The sequence below is a fragment of the Delphinus delphis genome, chromosome 2 (genome assembly GCF_949987515.2).
Source record: "Delphinus delphis chromosome 2, mDelDel1.2, whole genome shotgun sequence".
In the NCBI taxonomy this organism is placed as follows: Eukaryota; Metazoa; Chordata; class Mammalia; order Artiodactyla; family Delphinidae; genus Delphinus; species Delphinus delphis.
Window position 1 is genome coordinate 147,721,960 of NC_082684.1, and position 15,566 is coordinate 147,737,525.

A 15,566-nucleotide genomic window follows, 5' to 3' on the forward strand; every position below is an offset into this window, starting at 1 on the left:
CATCAAAAAATCTACAAAAAATAAATGCTGGAGACGGTGTGGAGAAAAGGGAACCCTCCTACACTGATGGTGGGAATGTAAATTGATACAGCCACTATGGACGTTCCTTAAAAAATGAAAAATAGAATTTCCATATGACCCAGCAATCCCACTACTGGGCATATATCCTTAGAAAACCATAATTCAAAAAGAGTCATGCACCACAATGTTCATTGCAGCTCTATTTACAATAACCAGGACATGGAAGCAACCTAAATGTCCATTAACAGATGAATGGATAAAGAAGATGTGGCACATATATACAATGGAATATTACTCAGCCATAAAAAGGAACAAAACTGAGTTATTTGTAATGAGATGAATAGACCTAGAGACTGTCATACAGAGTGAAGTAAATGAGAAAGAGAAAAACAAATACCGTATGCTAATGCACATATATGGAATCTAAAAAAAAGGGTAATGATGAACCTAGCAGTAGGGCAGGAATAAAGATGCAGACATAGGGAACAGACTTGAGGACACAGGTTGAAGGGGAAGCTGGAATGAAGTGATAGAGTATCATTGACATATGTACACTACCAAATGTAAAACAGATGGCTAGTGGGAAGCTGCTGCATAGCATAAGGAGATCAGCTCAATGCTTCGTGATGACCTAGAGGGGTGGGATAGGGAGGGTGGGAGGGAGGCTCAAGAGGGAAGGGATATGGGGATATATGTATACATATAGCTGATTCACTTTGTTGTACAGCAGAAACTAATGCAACATTGTAAAGCAATTATACTCCAATAGAGATATTAAAAAATTAAGCTTTGAATTTCAATGAGAAGAATATTTTACTACCAGAATAAAAATTTCATTAAAATAGTACAAGGAAAAACTTGGCAACTTAGAAGACTATTCCTATTTGCCTTTAGATGGTGTTTACCAGCATTTACTTTAAAATAATATATCTTCTTCTGAAAGTTATTGTATGCATGGGATTTTATCGACAATTATGTATCAATTTACAGGATAGGGGTGACATACACTCAATCCATTCTCATGCCAAAAGCAAATTTGCTGCCATCAATCATCACAGTGTCATTTTCCAGTTCTTAATCTGTGACATCATTTTATTTCATAAACACTCTGCACTGTCCTAGAGTTGGTAGTTCAATTCTGTAGGGCTCTCTTAAACATCCCTCTAAGTGACAGGCTGCTCTATCTCTAAGAGGTGATGATATGGAAGGTTTGGAAGGAATACCAAATAAAGAGTCGGCATTAGGGGGTCAATGCACATGATGGTTTGTAAGATACTATGCGCTCACAAACCCCAAACCCTATCACTCAGAAATTTTGATTGTAAAAATAAATATGTATAAGACTTTTACAGATAATATACACATATAAACATCTATCAAAGGTAAGCATAAATGTATATTAACAATAGACAGATGGAGATCATGAGCTCTTTTTCATACACTGAGAATGCTAATCCATGTAACTAGAAGCAAAAGGAGAAAGGCGAGGGCGGGGAGGGGAGAAGAGAGAGAGAGGGAGAGAGAGAAAATAAGAATTACAAATTTCCATTTTAGGGCAGCTCTATAATGGTTTTGTAATATCAGCACATCTTTGGAGGTGAGATATTATGTAAAGTTCTGGCTGCCAAAGTAAGGTATTGTACTTACAAGGTAATAAAGCTTGGAGTAATAAAATAAAAATGAAAAAATAAAGGACTATACATAATAATATGTTAGGAAAAAGTAATTTGAACCAATGTGAATCTTCCAGAGAAGGAAATCAGCAAACAAGAGAAAAGATTAGCCATAATAATCAATTACTGTAGTCAACTTTCTTAAGAATCAATGACAATGAAGGAAAAAATATCATTAATTTTTGTAGGGTAAGAAAGAAGATATGGAAGTTTCTTTCATGAAACATTTCTGGTAACTAAGCCTTAGCAAAACACTAGGGGAAAAAAGCCAAGCAAAATTAGGAAAATACTGCCTTACTCCATGACCAATGAAACTGATGCTAGAAGCAGCATTATACTTGTAGCTGGCAGTCCAGCTCAAAATTAAAACTAGTATCTCAGCAGAATCCCAGAATGAAACAAGGCTCCCTGGTAAATTAAACCAGAAGTGATGTGAGGTCAGACATACTTCACAGCCATACACTCTGATATATCTGCTTAGAATTCTGGTGTAGATCTACAACCCACAAATCTAGATTGGTGGGTTTCGAATAAGACTGGCTATATCCAGTGGAACCAAAAACTCTTGAACCCCTTTCAGCATCATCCAAAACTTGAACTTCCTGTTTCTGGATAAGAAACCTGTTCACAAATGAGCTGTGCAATTCAATCACCCTTTTGACATCATATGTTTCTTTGCCAAAATTAAACAGTACAACACCAACATTTCCTCTATAATCTTCATCTATGACACAGACTCCTATATCTGTGAAATGTTTTACAGGCAAGCCAGAGTGTGAAACTGCTCTTCCATAATACTCAGAAGGAAGGGCATACCATTTTATATTAGACTTGGAAGAATTCTGCATGATTTGTCTGAGACATAGATCTTGAAAATTCAGGAAGCAGTATGAAGTCAGGACCACATAATCTGGTGCTAGGAAACTACAGATGGATAGTTATAAGGAAAAAAATGGGATGAGACAGACTTCAGACTATACTACAAAGCTACAGTAAGCAAGACAGTATGGTACTGGCACAAAAACAGAAATATAGATCAATGGAACAGGATAGAAAGCCCAGAGATAAACCCACACACGTATAGTCACCTTATTTTTGATAAAGGAGGCAAGAATATACAATGGAGAAAAGACAGCCTCTTCAATAAGTGGTGCTGGGAAAACTGGACAGCTACATGTAAAAGAATGAAATTAGAACACTCCCTAACACCATACACAAAAATAAACACAAAATGGATTAAAGACCTAAATGTAAGGCCTGACACTATCAAACTCTTCGAGGAAAATATAGGCAGAACACTCTATGACATAAATCACATCAAGATCCTTTTTGACCCACCTCCTAGAGAAATGGAAATAAAAACAAAAATAAACAAATGGGACCTAATGAAACTTAAAAGCTTTTCCACAGCAAAGGAAACCATAAACAAGACCAAAAGACAACCCTCAGAATGGGAGAAAATATTTGCTAATGAAGCAACTGACAAAGGATTAATCTCTAAAATTTACAAGCAGCTCATGCAGCTCAGTAACAAAAAACAAACAACCCAATCCAAAAATGGGCAGAAGACCTAAACAGACATTTCTCCAAAGAAGATATACAGACTTCCAACAAACACATGAAAGAATGCTCAACATCGCTAATCATTAGAGAAATGCAAATCAAAACCACAGTGAGGTATCACTTCATAACAGTCAGAATGGCCATCACCAAAAAATCTACAAACAATAAATGCTGGAGAAGGTGTGGAGAAAAGGGAACCCTCTTGCACTGTGGGTGGGAATGTAAATTGATACAGCCACTATGGAGAACAGTATGGAGGTTCCTTAAAAAACTACAAATAGAACTACCATATGACCCAGCAATCCCACTACTGGGCATATACCCTGAGAGAACCAAAATTCAAAGAGTCATGTACCAAATGTTCATTGCAGCTCTATTTACAATAGCCCGGAGATGGAAACAACCTAAGTGCCCATCATCGGATGAATGGATAAAGAAGATGTGGCACATATATACAATGGAACATTACTCAACCATATAAAGAAACACAATTGAGCTATTTGTAATGAGGTGGATAGACCTAGAGTCTGTCCTACAGAGTGAAGTAAGTCAGAAAGAGAAAGACAAATATCGTATGCTAACACATATATATGGAATTTAAGAAAAAAAATGTCATGAAGAACCTAGGGGTAAGACAGGAATAAAGACACAGACCTACTGGAGAACAGACTTGAGGATATGGGGAGGGGGAAGGGTGAGCTGTGACAGGGCGAGAGAGAGGCATGGACTTATATACACTAACAAACGTAAGGTAGATAGCTAGTGGGAAGCAGCTGCATGGCACAGGGATATCGGCTTGGTGCTTTGTGAACACCTGGAGGGGTGGGATAGGGAGGATCTGAGGGAGGGAGACACAAGAGGGAAGAGATATGGGAACATATGTGTATGTATAACTGATTCACTTTGTTATAAAGCAGAAACTAACACACCATTGTAAAGCAGTTACACTCCAATAAAGATGTTAAAAAAAAAAAAAAATACGGGCACCCAAAGAAGCTATTGGCATTAATTGACAAGCCATGGAGCAAGGGTATAAAAACTAAACAAAAACAAGCTTCATTTACATTGTACTTTTATCCATAGGCCTAGCAGTCCTAGCAATAGAGGTAGTACAGAGTATTTCCATGAAAGTTAGTACTTAGGACCAAAATGTGGATTTCATTCACGTGTGCAACATATCTACTGATTATCTACTGTGAACCAGGTACTATGCTGCATACTGAAAGTAGAGCAAAGAAGAAAACAGAGCATTCCTGGAATTTTGGAATTTATAATATAGTGAGGAGACAATAAAATATAGTGAGGCAGACAATAAAAATATAGCGAGGCAGACAATAAAAACCCCTCAATATAATGCGAAGTAGTGTAAGTGTTCTGGAAAAATAAAATGCAGGGTAAGGGAGCAGATGAGCTGAGCGTACATTTTCTTCGATAGGGCGCTAAGGGAAGATCTCTAATGAGGCGACATGAAAGCAGAACTGAATGAAGTCAGAGAGCAAACCATGCAGCCATCTTCTGGAAGAGCATTTCAGGTAGAAAACATAGCAAGTGAAGTAGCCCTGGAGCCAAAGAGTGTCCTTGAGAAGTTCAAGGAGATGCAAGGAAGCCAGTGTGGCTGAAGCAGAGTGAGTGATTGAGAGTGGTGAGAGCTGATTTCAGAGAGAAGCTAGGGTCAGGTCACATAGGATCTTGAATTCTATGATAAGGACCTCTCCTCCTAAGAGTTATGGAATAACGTTGGAGGTTTTTGGTCTCATTTTACATTGGTAAAACATCACTTTGGTTGCTGTCTGGGGAACAGATTACAGGGATCTAAAAGTGGAAGCAGCAGTGTATAGAGAGCCACTGCAGTAGAATGAACAATGGACAGACGTTTTGGACTTGGGTGGTAACAGTGATGACTGTGCTAGATGTGGTGCAGCATAAAGTCTAATCCTGGTTCTGTGTCTTTCCATCATATAACCTTGCCTCTTACCTCTTCTCTGCCTAGATAAGCTTTCTAAGAACAGATAACACAACAGATAAGATATATGTTTGATTCCTCACACCACCTTGTCTGCTCAGACAAGGATAAGATAAATGGATAGATGGATGGACAAAAGAATGTAAAGGTTGTATCCAGTTCTTTTGCCATCTCTATTCCTTCATTTTCTCCTCAGTTTTGCTGAGAATAGACCAGGTCATCAATCAAACTGATAGAGGACATGTTTAACATTGGACACGGTCTAAACGTTTGCTGGTGTAAAGCTTCCCATGGGGAAAAGCCACTGCTGTGTCTTAAAAGACCTAATTTTCTGCCTTAAAATAAAAAGCCCTGTGTATATCAATAAACTTTTTATTAAGAATTATCAATAAAATATAAACAATTTTATTCCATACACATAGCTCATAAAAAATACCCATAAATAATCAGTTTCATGTATTTCTCAGGTTATAACATATATTGCAAAATCATTGCTTGTAGCTTTTTCTTAAAAGACTTAAATCTTTATGGGTTTAATTTCTTTTAGTTTCCTGTACATTTTCTCATTACTTATTTAAATGTAACCTGTAGTTGAGATTCTGTTTTAGGATAAAATTGATTTCTATCAATTATTTACAACTTATAAAAAAAATAGGGATTTACCTTTTTGGTAGATTTCAACTAAGTCATTTTCTCTTTGCTTTCTGAGTTGCAATCATCTGTTTATTACTTATAAAGGAAATGGAACTAATAGATAAGTCATGAACAGTTAAAAAATGCTTCACTTAATTTATATTTTAGCCACAAGTGATTAAAATATCCTAAATACTTGATTACTTTTAATTTTATTATTGGTGGTAATGGTTATTTTTTAAACTTAATTGATAATTTCCTTGGGAATTCTCACTTTAAAAAAAGACAATGGCCTTAAACATGTGAAAAATGCATAACTTCGTTCATACTTAAAGAAATGAAAATTTAATGAGATGGTAGTTATCTATCAAATTGCTAAGGTAGAAAATACAGTGTTCTGCTTTTTAGGGAAAAGTTAGCAATATATTTCAAAATTTTAAATGTGCATATCTTTTGGCAATTCCACTTCTAAAATTTCCTGTCTAAATATACTTGCACATGTAAACAAAAATATATGTACAGTTATTTATATTAGCAAAGTATTAAAAATAGTCTAAATATTTATTGATATAAGAAGAATTAAGTATGTTTTATACAACCATTGTATTGAAAACAATATAATTGTAATAGAGAATGAGGTAGATCTAAATGTATTTACATAGTACAAACTTCAAGTTATATTGTTAAGTAAAATAGCAAGGTGAAGAAGAGTATGGATAATATATTACCACTTATGTAGAGAAGAAAAAAGATACGTGCATACATACATGTGTATGCTTAGAATATTTCTGGAAATACACAAGAAACTGGAAACAGTGGTTAACTTGTCAGGTAACAAAAAGAAACTTTTCACAGAATATTTTTTGTACTGTTTTAACCATGTACCTGTATTTTCAAAAACTAGTAACTTATTTAAAAAATACAACTAGAAAAAGTAAAGAGCAAAATAGACAATTTAGGAAAATAAATCAGTACTTAAAGCCTAGCTTAATAAAATCCTCTAGGATGCAGGGATAATTCTTAGAGAAGAAAATTAGAGAATAAATGATTGATACAGTAGTCAGAGAGACTTCTGTAACTAGAGAGGAGAGATCCAACATAAGGAGAAAAAAAAGTTAAACAAATGGAACAGAATCAATAATAAGATGCATAATTAAAGAGAACAATCTTTTAGTGGGAGAGAGAGGAAAGCAAGTATGAAGTTAAGAAATTCTCTACTAGTGAAGAGATACTCACGTCTAGGTACTAATGAATAATAAATAATAAATAAAAATAAATAATAAAACATCTGCCAAAATGTTTGAAAAACAAAATAAAGGAAAAAAATCTTTTAGGCTTATAAACAGAAAAGCAAGTATATAAAATTATTTAAAGCACGCTGACCTCTGATCCTCTCATTCCCTAGAGGCTATGGGATAACAAAACAACATCTACAGAGTCGTGAGAGGAAAATTTGCAGTGGACCGAAGAATTTTATATACTGATTTGTTTTTGGCATGAAGGCAAAGTACATACAGCTGAACTGGCTCTACTAATCAACATGCAAAGATGTGGAGGGATTGGTTCCTTCTTTCATGAAGCATGTAGATAAACCATAAAACTGATACACCTTATCATGAATCATTTTTCGTTACAGAAATAAACCTATTTACTGGACACAAGGAGTTCTTTTGTTCTAGCCTCTCTCCCCCTCAGGCCAGACTTGTACCAGATTCAGAAGTCTAATTAAATAGGAATTACAATTTTTATTAAAGGATAAAACAGCCACCATCTATGCCAAGAAAACTGACTGAATGAAAAGATCCAAAAGGTTATTATGGGTACCTCTGGATAACTCTTCTCCCCTATGTACTTGTATTTAAATAAGAATGATTTTTCATGTTTATTCTGGAAATGAAGATACATATTCACTGAAAAATATTCAAACAATACAGAAAAGTTCAAAGAAAAATATCAATTACCATAAATCCCATGATTCACAGATATGTTGTTAAACTATGCCTGATTACCCTTCAGGATAACACTGTATGAATTTATGTATCTAAAATATATGTGTGCATACAATTTGTATAAATGCTTTATGTTCTATAACCCACTCCTTTCACTCAACAGTCTTCCATGCCAATAAAATTAATGTCATCATTTAATATGGTTTTTAAAAACTATGCTTTGTGTATTCTTGGGCATACACTTCTACATATTTCTGTTATATTCTCCAGATCGGTCTGAGCTTAGAGAATAAAAGATCTTTCTATTACATCATACGACTTCATCAAGTGGGTTGATACACAAAAAGTGAGTTTCAGATGGATTGTAGATCTAAAATAGAAAGGTAAACAATAAAGCTTTTAGAAGAAAACGTAAGAGATTATTTTCATAATCTTGGGTAGGCAAAGATTAATTAAAGAGGACAAAAACAGTACTACTAACAAAGGAGGTTATTGATAAATTGCACTGTTTAAACTTAGAACCTCTATTTTTCAAAAGAAATCATTAAATGACATGTTAAAAAGGCCATACTACCCAAAGCAATCTACAGGTTTAATACAATCCCTATCAAAATACCATGACATTTTTCACAGAACTAGAACAAATAATCCTAAATTCATATGAAACCACAAAAGACTCAGAATAGCCAAAGCAATCTTGAGAAAAAAAGAACAAAGCTGGAGGTATCACACTTTGAGACTTCAGAAGATACCACAAAACTACAGTAATCTAAACAGCCTGGTACTGGCACAAAAACAGATACACAGATCAGTGGAACAGGATACAAAGCCCAGAAATAAGCCCACACACCTATGGTCAATTAATCTAAAACAAAGGAGGCAAGAATATATTATGGAGAAAGGACAGTCTCTTTAACAAGTGGTGCTGGGAAAACTGGACAACTACATGTAAAACAGTGAGATTAGAACATTTCCTCACACCATAAAGAAAAATAAACTCAAAATGCATTTAAAAATTAAAAAATAAAAACAAGCAAAAGGCAAACAAACAAAAATAAAGAAAATAAGTAGAATATTTCTGTAAAATGAAGACGAGAAACCATAAAGCTCCTAGAAGAGAACATAGGCAGAACACACTTTGACATAAATCGTAGCAATATTTTATTGGCTCTGTCTTCTAAGGCAAAAGATAAAAGCAAAGATACATAAATGGAAGCTAAGTAAACTTAAAGCTTTTGCACAGCAAGGGGAACCACTGACAAAAATGAAAAAAATCTACTGAATGGGAGAAAATATTTGCTAATGATATGACTAACGAGGGGCTGATATACAAGATATATAAAAAGCTCATACAACTCAACATCAAAACAAAACAACAACAAAAAAAACACTAGACAACACAATCAAAAAATGGGTAGAAGACCTGAATAGACATTTTTCAAAGGAGACATACAGATAGCCAACAGGCACATGAAAAGCTGCTCAACTATGCTAATTATTATAGAAATGCAAATAAAAACAAGGTACCACGTCTCATCTGTCAGAATGGCTATCATCAAAAAGTCTACAGGGCTTCACTGGTGGCACAGTGGTTGAGAGTCCACCTGCTGATGCAGGGGACATGGGTTCGTGCCCCGGTCCAGGAAGATCCCACATGCCGCGGAGCGGCTAGGTCCGTGAGCCATGGCCGCTGAGCCTGTGCGTCCGGAGCCTGTGCTCCACAATGGGAGAGGCCACAACAGTGAGAGGCCCACATACCGCAAAAAAAAAAAAGAAAAAAGTCTACAAATAAAAAATGTCGGTGAGGATGTTGAGAAAAGGGAACCCTTGTACATTGTTGGTAGGAATGTAAATTAGTGCAGCCACTATGGAAAACAGTATGAAGCTTCCTCAAAAAACTAAAACTAGAACTACCATATGATCCAGCAATCCCACTCCTGGGCATATATTCAGAGAAGATGAAAACTCTAATTCAGAAAGATACATGCACCCCATGTTCTTAGCAGCATTTTTACAATAGCCAAGACATAGAAGCAACCCAAGTGCCCATCAACAGACAAACAGATAAAGAAGATGTGGTATATATATACAATATAATATTTCTCAGCTATAAAAAGAATAGAATTCTGCTATTTGCAGCAACATAGATGAACCTAGAAAATACTATGCTTAGTAAAATAAGTCACATACACGTGGAATCTAAAAAAATAATACAAGTGAATGTATATGCAAAACAGAAAAAGACTCACAAATTTAGAAAACAAACTAGTGGTTACCCAAAGGAAGAGGGAAGGAGGGAGAGGCATATTAGATGTATGCGATTAAGAGATACAACCTACTATAAAATAGATAAGCAACAAGGATATATTGTATAGCACAGGGAATTATAGCCATTAACTTGTAATAACTTTTAATGAAGTATAATCTGTGAAAATACTGAATCACTAAGCTGTATACCTGAAACTAATATAATACTGTAAATCAACTATACATCAATAAAGACATTATTAAGAGAGTAAAAAAGCAAGTCATAGACTGAGAAAATATTTGCAATACAAATATCCAACAAAAGGCTAATATCTACAATATATAAAGAGCTTAAAATTTTTAAGAAAATGTCAGAGAGCTCAATTAAAAAAATGGACAAAAGATTGGAAAGGTAGCTCACAAAAGAAATAGCCAAATGGCCAAAAACCTTATGAAGAAGTATTTCACTTTCTTAGTCATCGGGAAAGCAGAAATTAAACTACAATTTTAATTATCATTACACGTCTATCAAAATGGCTAGAATGAAAAAGACAGGCAATAGCAAGTTGGTGGAGATGTGGAGCAGTTGGAACTTGTATACACTGTTCATGGGCCAGGTAACAGGTATAATCACTTTGGAAAACTAGTTTGTAATATCTACTAAACTGAACATATGCATCTCTATGACTTAGTAAGTCCACTCCTTGGATATATCCACGACAGATATGTGTACATATATATCTGCTGAAACGTGAATAAGAACATTCATAGCACCACTTTAATAGTCTAAAATTGGAAACTACCCAAATATACCTCAATAGTAAAATGAATAAATAAATAGTGGCATATTTGTACACTGGAACATAATACTGTAATGAGAATGAACAGACTATGTGGGTAATATCTCAAAAAAATAATGTTCAATGAAAGAATCCCAGCACAAAATAGAACGTATTCTATGGTTTGATGTAAATGAAGCTCCACAACAGGCAAAAGTATTATATATCATGTTAGAAGTCAAAATAGTGAGTAATTTTATCAGAGGCGTTAGGTAGTGACTGGAAAGGAACATGATGGGGACTTCTGAGGTTCTGTTAACAGGTAAGTGCACTGTGTATAAATCTATCCAGCTGGACACCTATTATTTGCACAATTTCTCTATGCATGTTATAGTTCAATAAAATGTGTACTCAGTAAAAATATACCTCATCCTTTAGGCATTGGTCACTGAATGAAGGTACTTCATGTACTGCAGGATTTATGAACATATAAATTACATGATGTCATCTGCACTATATCTAGGCCAACACTTTTCAGAATAGACAGAGTATGAAAAACACAGCATGTTGGTATTTTCCCCCTTCTTTATTGAACTTACCATCAATAAAATTCCCACCTGAAAGTTAAAAATACTAGTCAAATATTTTGTTTACATTTGCAATACTACCTTTATATAATCAATCGCTCATATTCATTTACCTAAATTTTTCATTGTGTCAGCTAACAAATTTTTATGTGAAAATTAAGACAAAGAGAATCAATATATGTAGGGAACTATTTAAGCACAGACTTATTCTTTTCTCTTTCCCTTTTTATTTATTCATACTACATTGTAATTTAACTTAATTCAACAACTATTATTGATTGTTTGTGATGTGCAAGCCACATATTGTGCTATGGGAATACAAAAGAAGCCTAGGATATAATCCCCACATTTAAGCAAAAGTATAGAAAAACTCATGTCTTTGGGGTTAGATGGATGCACTGGAGGAAAGATTTGAGACAGCAAGGGAGACAGAGACATGAATTTTTGTCTTGAATCCATCACTTACTGCCCTGTCAACTTGGGCAAACCATTTTACTCCTAGAAGGCTCAGTTTCCTCTTGTGTAAAATGGGACTGTAACTCTATCCCCCTTTCAGGTTGTTTTGTGACAACTCAGTGAGATAACACTGTATAAATGTGCCATCACTGAAATATACTTTATAAATGGCAGTAATTGTAACAATTAATTGTAGTTATAACAAGAACTACCATATTAAAAGGCTATTACAGTAACTTGGTTAAAAAGGATTAGACACAGAAAATGACATTGTTTAGCCAATTTTTCATCTCTATTATTCAGAAATAGTGAATTGTACAATATTTTATTTTGATATAATGTAAAAATTATAGAAAGGTTGCAAGACTAGTACAATGAACTCCCATATATTCTTTACTCAGACTCAACAATGGTCAATATTTTGCCAAATTTGCATTATGTCTCTATTTCATATATATTAAATATATATACACATACATATCTAGATGTATAAAAATATATAATTATTTTTATGAAATATGGTAAGGGAACTATCCATGGATTTCTATGTTCTTGAATGTTTGTATGTATTGAATTTTGTCAAATAATTTTTCAGCATCCATGGAGACTATCATCTGCATTTTCTTCTTATGCCTATTAATATGTTATATGATATTAGTGGATTTCCCAATAATAAACTAGCCTTTTGTCTTAGTCTGTTTGGGCTGCTATAACCAAATGCCATAGACTAGGTGGCTTATAAGCAACAAACATGTATTTCTCACAGTTCTAGATCTAGGAAGTCCAAGGTCAAGCCTCCAGCATGGTCATGTTCTGGTGGAGGCCGTTTCGGTCTTGCAGAATGTGACTTCTTTTATCTTCACAGTGTGGAAGGGGCTTGGTAGTTTTCTGGGGCTTTTTTAAAAAAAGATCCTAATCACTTTATGACTAGAGACCCTGAAGATATCTCCGTTATCTTTAAGATCCAATAAATTTACAAGGATCTGTTTCAAAGTTGACAATTCCAAGTTGATTTTCTAGTATTAAGTCAGCCTTGTCAATTTGTACCTGGAAGTCTTTTATTTCTATAAAATTTTCTTTTATTACAGTTTTAAACATAAATTCTATTGCTTTCTTTTGTTTTTCCTTCTCCAGGGACTCTATTTCCACATATTAGATTTTCTTTACCTATCTTCCATTTCAACAACTGTCTCTGACTCTCTTTACTTCTTTGGAAACTCCAATTACACATATAAGAAGTTATCACTTGCTAGTATTAGTCCATGCTGACCTCTCACTCAGCTCGGGAGTCATACTAATGATTCCTTGTATTTTCTTATTAACTCTTACTCTAATCAAGCTATAATGTGGAGACTCCCCCTTTTTTTTTTATCATGTTAACCCTAGTGTTTACATCAGTGTTTGTAAAAAGTAGGAGCTCAAAAAACTTTGAATAAATGAATTGGAATTAATCATTCAAGGGCTAAAAGGATTGGCTAAATAACTATGGAGACCACTACATATAAATAATTATCTTATGATGTATTCTTGGTGACTGAATATATATATATAGGATAATCTGAGGATGAGTGGAGTCACAAAATAGTACAGTTCATTTGAAATCTGGGAATTTACCCTGTTCTCTTCACTGTCTCATTAGTTATCATTTGTTTTTTGGTTCATTTATTGCTTCTTTCAAGCTGAAGTACCTCACAGACTTATTCCAAAAGCAGATAACAATAGCATCAATACATACTGCATGACACTGAATGCTGCTACCAGATAAGTATTATCAATTTAATATACAGAAAAAATTCTAGGGATTGGTGAGGAGGGGGCGGGGTGTGGCCAGGCCAGCTCTGGGGACGCCACATGCTGCATCTGCCCCCAGGCACGCCCGCCGCCGCTGCCCTTGCTGCGGAGCCATGAGGAGCCCTGTGGAGCTGAGCTCATGAGCTAACCCTAGCCAGGGGCCTGGAGCCAGCCGGCAGGCATCCTGGAGGCGGCAGCACAAGGAGGAGCCTGACACACATACTTGGCCCTGTGGGGGGTGTGGCGTTGGTGGCTCCAGCCCCTGGACCAGGGAGTGGTGGCCCAGGACCCCGCATCTACTTTCAGAGCCACCCTGGGGCTGCAGGCGAGGGCCCAGGTGGTGCAGACGATGAGGGACCAGTGAAGCGCCAAGGGAAGGTCACAGTCAAGTACAACTGCAAGGAGCTACGGAAGCGCCTCAACCTGGAGGAGTGGATCCTGGAGCAGATCGCTCACCTCTACAACTGCCAGGAAGAGGAGATCCTGGAGCTGGAAATTGATGTGGATGAACTCCTGGACATGGAGAGTGATGAATGACACCCGAGCTGCCAGGGTCAAGGAGCTGCTGGTTGACTGTTACAAACCCACTGACGCCTTCAGCTCTGGCCAGCTGAACAAGATCAGGGGTATGCAGAAGCTGAGCACACCCCAGAAGAAGTAAGGGTCCTCAACCCAGGTGAACCATGGCTCCCACAGGACAATTGCTGACCCCCAATCTCGTAGCAACAGCAATACCAGGGGAGCCCTGTGGCCAGCCCTGGTGCCATGAGCAGGGCTCCCCATGCCCCTGGCCCAGGGGCCTCTTCCCTGCACCCTCAGTTTTCCATTTTTTGGGTTTTATTATTATTAAACTGATGGGACTTTTTGTGCTTTTATATTGACTGTGGTGCAGGCCCTTTAGCAGAGCTAGGATATGCCTTTGATGCAGTTAAAAAAAAATTCTACTGTATATATAGCAAATCAGCTTCCATTATCCTTGGAGCTAGACAATAAATGAAAATTTTAGTGAAGCATGTTATTATAGAAGTTTTAAGATATAGAGAAAAATCAATGTGTGAAGACCTCTGAAATTGTTTATGCTTTAAAAGTACTCCATTTGTGAGTTCTTAATACCTTTTCATCAGTCAGGAAAATAGTGAATAAAGTTGCATTTCTCTTAGTGTTACATTAATTTAACTCTCATTTTCTACCAAAAAATCCAACAAATTTATCTGAAGCAGTACTGCCTATATATGTGTGGGGTTGCTGTTGAGAAACTAAGCTGTTCAAATGAAGTCAAGTAAAAGGCTTTTAAACTTAAGACCTGTCTTTTTCCTTGTACTAACTACAGCCACTATAAAGTTTAAAAAATATTTAACTCATATACAATACATTTTGGTCCTTTAGAAGAATCAATTAAATCCAAATAAAAAATATATCAATCTGATGCTTTATCTACACAGTTAATTGATTACTAAATATATACTAATTGTAATATTTATTTTTAAGATTGGGAAGATTTATTAATACTTCACTAAAATATCAATATAAAATAATTGGACCTGCCTCTGCAGCAGACCCTCCAACACTAACACAGAATAGGCTTTTGTTTCCCCTGGCTGCTTTCACTAAGGCATGACCCACAGGAGTCTCCTCTCAATGTCCAGAGATAGCCTCATCCACCAGAGAGCAGACAGCAGAAGCAAAAAGAACTACAATCCTGCAGCCTGTGGAAAGAAAACCACATTCACAGAAAGAAAGACAAAATGAAAGGCAGAGGACTATGTACCAGATGAAGGGACAATATAAAACACCAGAAAAACAACTAAATGAAGTGGACATAGGCAACCTTCCAGAGAAAGAATTCAGAATAATGATAGTAAAGATAATTCAGGACCTTGGAAAAAAAAATGGAGGCAAAGATC

The 15,566-nt window shown here is 35.8% G+C and overlaps 1 protein-coding gene and 1 pseudogene across 1 annotated transcript in view; one reads left to right on the forward strand and one right to left on the reverse strand.

Moving 5' to 3' along the window:
• UNC13C (unc-13 homolog C) overlaps positions 1–15,566 on the reverse strand; it is a 574,105-nt gene that overhangs the window by 120,777 nt on the left and 437,762 nt on the right. The window lies entirely within an intron of this gene.
• Positions 11,123–14,323, forward strand: LOC132421192 (protein phosphatase 1 regulatory subunit 14B pseudogene; annotated as a pseudogene).